The sequence below is a fragment of the Colobus angolensis genome, unplaced genomic scaffold, assembly GCF_000951035.1.
Source record: "Colobus angolensis palliatus isolate OR3802 unplaced genomic scaffold, Cang.pa_1.0 Scaffold21, whole genome shotgun sequence".
Taxonomy (NCBI): domain Eukaryota; kingdom Metazoa; phylum Chordata; class Mammalia; order Primates; family Cercopithecidae; genus Colobus; species Colobus angolensis.
The window spans coordinates 5,284,730-5,291,646 of NW_012115266.1; the positions used below are offsets into that span (position 1 = coordinate 5,284,730).

General features: G+C 53.7%; 1 protein-coding gene across 2 annotated transcripts in view; it reads left to right on the forward strand.

Moving 5' to 3' along the window:
- The window catches only part of EHD1 (EH-domain containing 1), a 28,526-nt gene that overhangs the window by 6,282 nt on the left and 15,327 nt on the right, over positions 1-6,917 (forward strand). The window lies entirely within an intron of this gene.

Here is a 6,917-nt window from a genome sequence, read left to right on the forward strand (position 1 = left end):
CCCAGGCTGGAGTGCAGTGGCGCGATCTTGGATCTCTACAACCTCCGCCTCCCAGGTTCAAGCGATTCTCCTGCGTCAGCCTCCCGAGTAGCTGGGACTACAGGCGCCTGCCACCACGCCTGGCTAATTTTTGTATTTTTAGTAGAGATGGGGTTTCAGCATATTGGCCAGGCTGGTCTCAAACTCCTGACCTCGTGATCTGCCCACCTTGGCCTCCCAAAGTGCTGGGATTACAGGTGTGAGCCACTGTGCCCGGCTGCCCTCAAGATTTCTTCCAGTCTCAGGCTTTCTAAAAAAAAAATGTGGCCATTTTACATCAGCCTCCCATCTCCACAGTGCTCTGTGCACTGAGAAGGGGGGAGCTGCTTTCTTCCTTGGCTCCCTGGGCCCAGGCGATGGGAGCAACCACGGTGAGACTGCAGCCAATCTTGTGTGGCTGTCATGCTTTTGAACCCCTGGGGCATGCTGGAAACAACAGGATCAGAGTGGGCCTTGGGCCATGCTGTGGGGGTGCAGGAAGCATTGCTGACTGTGAACAAGCCCCTGGTCCCCAGAGCTTATTAGCCTTAGTCTGTATTTAAAAACCCTTGCCCCCCCAAAGCCATATACATTCCTCACGAGTCCAGCAGGACTGAGAGAGAGCCAAGCAAAAGGAGAAGCTGGTAGAAATTCATGAAACAGTTAGGGGCTGGTGGAAATTTGCGTATATTTGTTTAGAGGTTGATAGCAGCCTCCGTGGCTGAGGCCTTCATGCTGTGCAGTAGTGTGCCATGCCTATTCCAATTGTGTAAACTCCTGCCTAGATTCTGCCAAGCTCTTTTGAAGATCTGTTTCAGGATGAGCCTGAATTGGGTCCTCCCATCTGTCACTGCCCCTTTTTCGCAGAAAGGTGGGGCACTTTGGGGCCTGATGCTTTCTGGGAGGAGCTTGAGTTTAGGCTGGTACCCGGCAGGTGGAGTGGAGTCTACAGCTCCAAATGCGAAAATGAAATAAGATCAAACTCAAAGAGGGGTTGAGGACAAGTGAGCAAGTTTGTTGATGATTAACTTGCAGATCTTTCCCGTGTCCCTTACCCTCTGGACTGGCCTGTGGTGGGTAAGCCTTGCAGTCCAAGCCGGCACCTAGGATTTGGAGTGCACGTATCTCTCTGTGGGGCTCTGAGGGCGTGGGGACTCTGTTCTTGGAGCTGAGAAACCTTGCTTCTCTTTCCTTCCAGCCTTGCGGGCCTTGCCCCTGTGGGACTGCATCAGAGCGCACTGAAATCATTGCCCCTCATCTGGTTTCAGAGCTGCCAGTTAAGCTGTTAGATTCTCCCACCCCTGGTGATAGTGACGCTCCTAGGAGTTCAAGCGAGTAGATTTGGAGACCCTTTCTAAAAGAAAAAAAATAACACGAGGGCTAGTATTTTTATTTCTTACTGCTGTTATTGTTCCAACCTAGTTTTAGTAAATACCTGATAAGCAAAAACCCTGTCATTTGCCAAAGCAAGGTCAGAAAATCTGAATAAGTTACTCTTTTTTTTTTCTTTTCTTGTTTTTTGTTTTTTGTTTTTTTGAGACAGAGTCTCACTGTGTTGCCCAGACTGGAGTGCAATTGTGCGATCTCGGTTCACTGCAACCTCCTACTCCCTGGTTCAAGCGATCCTCCTGCCTTAGCCTCCCAAGTAGCTGGGATTACAGGTGTGCACCACCCATGCCCAGCTAATTTTTATATTTGTAGTAGAGACGGGGTTTCACCATGTTGGGCTGGCTGGTCTTGAACTCCTGACCTCAGGTGATCCGCCTGCTTCAGCCTCTCAAAGCATCATTGCAGCCTTGAACTCTTGGGCTCAAGCGATCCTTCTACCTTAGTCTCCCGAGTAACTGGGCCCACAGGCGCGGGCCAGCGTGCTCGACTGGGGTTATATGTCTTGTGTTGCTTGCCTTGACCCTTGCCCTCTGAAACACTCCCTCCCTACCTCTTACTCCCTCTGCTTCCTTTCCCTGGTAGGAAAGAGGCAGGCAGAGGTGTCTACACTGGCTGTCTCTGGGACAAGCACCAAAGTGTATGCTCCATATCAGTGGATCTGCAGACACAACATGGCATTTTGATTGGGAGCAAGGGGTGGACGTAGGCGTTGCCTTGTGGTCCCCGCCTTGGAGTTGTTTGTGCAGATGACAGGTTGGAGGAGCGAGCCAGCAGGACACAAGGCTGCTGTCAGTGTGCTGACCTGTTCTGCCTGTGTGGCCTCCCTGTCTCCTCTAGGCGCCAAGTGTGGCCCCTCTGCATCCCTGAGAGGCCAGGCTCCCCTATAGCCACAGAAGGTCATCTCTAGCCATCATGGGCAGGAAGGAGCTGGTGGCTGAAAGAGAAGTACATCACTCTGATTGGAGGAGGGGTTTCCTGCTGTGAAGTAGCAGAAGATCAAACCGATTTTACTGGACCCTTTCTTTTCCTCCGTAGCCCTAGCAGCCTTGGTTTAGATGTGTCTTACTAAAAGTTACCTGGTTAGGGTTTGAATGATGTTGGTGTTTTATTGTCAGGAGAAAGCATCGCTCAGTACCTCTTGGAGGTGCCTGGTGTAAACTCCAGGATGAGCCCCACTAGGTGGACACAGGAGGAGTGGATTTCTGTTTCCTGGAGGCCACGCCCATCAGTCATGGAAAGGCCCGTGTGGCCTGTCCAGCGGAGGAAGTCGGAGTCGAGCAGTGCGTTCCCGGCAGGGCTGGCTGCCTACTACTGCCTTTGCTGGTGGCATGGAAAGCAGGTGTTTCCCTTTCAGAAAGATAGGGCCGGCAGAGTACGCACATGGGCCCCAGCGTGACACACCTCCCCTGTCCTGCCAGCCCGTTCCCTGGAAACATGTCCTTGTGGAGGCCATGGATGGACATTGGGGTTGCTGATTTCATTTACTTCCATTTCCCACCCCGTCTGGCCCCTCCTGGCCTCTCCTGACTCTTTTTCCCCTTTCCCCATGGTCCTAATGTGTGCAGGAAACATGGTCTGGAAAGATAAGGTGGGCTGGTGCAGGCCCAAAGCGGTTAGGATGCAGCCGGGCTCTGTCAGGGATCCCTGAGGACTGCCTCAGGGACGAGAAGGGGGCCGGGTTGGGGTCTCTTGGGCTGCCTTTGCCTGTGTGCTAATCTGAGTGACTTTAAAGATACTATTCTCCTGTGTCAGCAGAGAAAGGTGGCCTCTGGGGGCTGCGTTCATTCTTGAGTGCTGCCTGTGTGACTGATAAGGGCACAAAGGGCAGCTGGGCCTGGCAGGGGTGGTGCCCTTGGTTCCAGGGGCTGAGGACCAATTGCGTGCTCCCGGCAGTGCCTGGATGCCGAGTCATCCCCTGGCGGGGCCTCTGTGGGCAGCCCGGCCAGTTCGTTCCCCATTGTGGTCACTAGGCAACTGTGAACAAAGTGGGAGTTTTTGTGCCTCAATCTCCCCATGAAAGCTGTATCAGCAGGGTAGTGTTGCTTCAACTTGCAGTAGCAGATCGGAGACCTGGCCAGCTTTGTGTCTGACTTTCTGCTGGCCACTGCCACGTCAGTGAGTTCCACTGAGTTATCACAGCTGCTGCATCTAGGAGGAAGCTCCTGCCTTTCAGAGGAGGAAGCAGAGGCTTAGGAAAGTTAAGTAATTGGCCTAAGATGACAGCCAGGCCAGCAAGTGTCGGCGCTAGGATTTGGACCCAGGCAGGGGCTGTGCTCCTGCTGCGACAGAGCTGAGAAGGGCGCCTTGGCGTGAAAGCTGCGGGTCCAGGAGTGCCGAGAGCTTGGGTCAGACAGATCTTTGCCCTGGTTGGGTCATTACTGTGATGGTCTTCTCAGTGTCACTGAGACACACAGAGGCCACCCTCCGTTCCTCTCCCGCCCAAGGTTAGACTCCAGTCCTGAAATGGACCTGAGGTCTGGGGCTTTGAACAGCAGTGCTGGTATTGTCTTCCCTGTTCCCCGTCTCCAGCCATAAATGACCCCTTGGGCTATCCAGGGAGCCTGGTGGCCTGGGCTCTCGTTTGCCCTCTGGTGGTCTGCAGGCTCCCTCTAAGCCTAGGAGCTGTCCTGATCCTTAGTCGTTGGATGGGGTCCCTCTGCCCACACTCCCACCTGTGTGTCCTGAGCCCTCTGGCCCAGAGGCGGGCCTGCACCGTGGGCCGCCCCCACTTGCTGTTGGCACCTCCTGAGATGGAGATGCCGCTGCCAGCAGCACCCCCAGGCCGGGGTTTCACCAGGGTGCTCCGAAGACCATCAAATGCTCCCAGGGGCAGCCCAAAGGCCGTGAGCCAGGCCACGTGCTGTGTCCCTCTTGGATTCAGCATCCACAGCACAGGTAGATCAGAAGTTCAAGTCCCACATCAGTACTTGGGGAGCTGGGTGGCTCTAGGGAGTTGCCATAGTCCTTGAGAGCTGCATCAGTCCATCAGGAAACAGCACAGCTGCTCTGGTTATTGTAGATTACTGGAATTTACATGTTAAGCTCTTGCCGTAGTGCCTGGTGCACAATTAAGTGTTCAAGTGTCAGCTGGTTCATAGTCAAGAGATTGAAAAGCCCAGGGCTTTCCAGACTATGATCTGAGTAACATCCTGGGGAGTATCAGGGCAGCGCTGACTCAGCCGGGGTTTCCCATTGGGTTCCAGGCCCTCCTTTGCTCCCAGCTCCAGGCCTCCCGAAACCCCCTGCTTGTCTCACCTGACTGTGGCCTCCCTCTGTGGCCCAGCAGGCCAGGATGCCAAGACAGCTTTTGGCCTCAGCCTCTGCTGGGGGCGTGCAGGCTCTGCCGCAGAGGAGGCGTACCAGGCGCTGCCTGCGCTCGGCACCTGTTCCCCAGGCTGTGCACTGGTGGTGGGCTGGGGAGCAGCTGGCCAAGCGCCTGCAAACATTCCGCTTATATTTGGGGGATGAGGCATTCTTCATGCGTTTGAAGTCCTTGCCTACACACCCATCAGAATCTGAGCTTCTTAAGCCCAAAATACAAATCCTGCGAGTAAATAAGAGCAAACATTTACTCCTGCTTGCAGTGTGCCAGGCTCACTCCATCCTCCCGCGGCCCTCCCGAGCTGGAAACCTACTCTCTTCATGTTACAGATTGAGAAGCTGGGAACCGAGCTTCTGAGAGCAGAGACCTGCTGGGTCATACAGCTGGTTGTTGAGTAAAAGGTTCAGGATGGAAATGTGGGCCTGATTCCAGAGCTCCTCTGCCCCCTCCCGCCCCTCTTTTGCTGCTTCTGTCTGATTTGCTGGGGTCTACGTTGTGTGTAGTGAAGTCCGCCCTCCTCAGGTGCCCTGCCGTACAAAGCATTCCTGGACGGCCACCACCATGACACAGAGCATTCCCATTGTCCAAAAGTTCCCGTGCCCGTTATAGTCACTCCTGGTTCCAGGCAGCCCACTGACCTTTGCCTTTTCCGGAATGTACCTAAATGGAGTCATACAGGATGAAGCCTTTTGCTTCCACCTTCACTTAGCAGGATGCTTCTGAGCTGCATCCGTGTGTTTGAGAGCACCCGTGGCCCGCTCCTCTTTGTTGGGGGTCCTTGTCCCATCATAGGGATGCACCATCAGTTGTCATCCGTTCACCTGTCGGGGGCGCCTGGGTTGTTCCACCTGGGGCAGTTTTGAGTCAAGTTCATGCTTTGTGTGGATGTGTGCTGCTGTTGCTCTCAGGTAAAGCTGAGGAATGGAGGCGCCTCTGTGCTCCCCTGGAAAACCCTTCCCAAGGAGCGTCAGCCTGAGCAAGCCCAGGAACGAGGCCTGGGGCACGGATTCTTCTTAGTTCCTAGATCTCTGTTTTGTTTTCCTGGGCCCAGCACGCGTTGGAAACCTGTGTGATGGAGAGCTAGGGTGAGAAATACTAAAGCCCACGCAGCTTGAATGACAGGAAACAAAAGCTGATTGAAGACAAACCCTCTATTGTTTCATGTTCTAGAAATCTTTGGAATGTATAAAGCAGCTTTTCCCCCTGCGGCTGGAACTACCTGTGTTTTGGAGGCTGCTGGGGTAGGGCAGGGAGGCCTGAGAACCTCCCTTTTCCCCTTCTGTACTGGCAGGAAACATGGTCCGGCTGTTGTCAGAAAGGCAGATCCTCTAAGGCCAGCGCCTGGAGAGAGGACCCCAGAGCCACAGTGGCCTGGAGGAGGCTGGGCAGGATGTGGGTCGCCATGAGAGGCACCTGCGTGCACGCTACCCTGAGGTGCCATGCGTGGCTCAGACTGGTTGCCTGGAGCTGCTCTGTTCTTTCATCCCACACCCCCAGGACTTTTCGTTTTCACTTTTTAAAAATTGTGATAAAGTACACCTAACATATAATATTTACCATTTTAATCTTTTTTTTTTTTTTTTTTTTTTTTCCGAGACAGAGTCTTGCTCTGTTGCCCGGGCCGGAGTGTGGAGGCGCAATCTCGGCTGACTGCAGCCTCTGCTTCCCGAGTTCCAATGGTTCTCCTGCCTCGGCCTCTTGGGTACCTGGGATTACAGGCGCACAGCACCACACCTGCCTAATTTTTGTATTTTTAGTAGAGACAGGGTTTCACCATGTTGGTCAGGCAGGTCTTGAACTCCTGACCTCAGGTGATCAGCCCTCCTTGGCCTCACAAAGCACTGGGATTACAGGTGTGAGCCACTGCGCCCGGCCTCATTTTAACCACGTTTTTTGGTCATGCACCCCAGAAAAGTAGATTTAAACTCTTTGTAGGTGTGCATTTCACTGGCATTTAGCACATTCTTCATTGTTCAGCTGTCAGCACCATCCAGCTCCGGAGTTCTTCAGTTCCCAAAGGGAAATGCTTCCTGCTCAACACCAGCTCCCCTCCCTGCGCCCTGCGGCCCCTGCACTCCCCATTCTGTATTCCTTTTCTGTGCACTTGATTTCTCCTGGTATCTCCTGTAAGTGGAATCCTACAGTGCCGTATCCTTTTGTGACAGGATGTTTTAAAAAAACTTTCTTT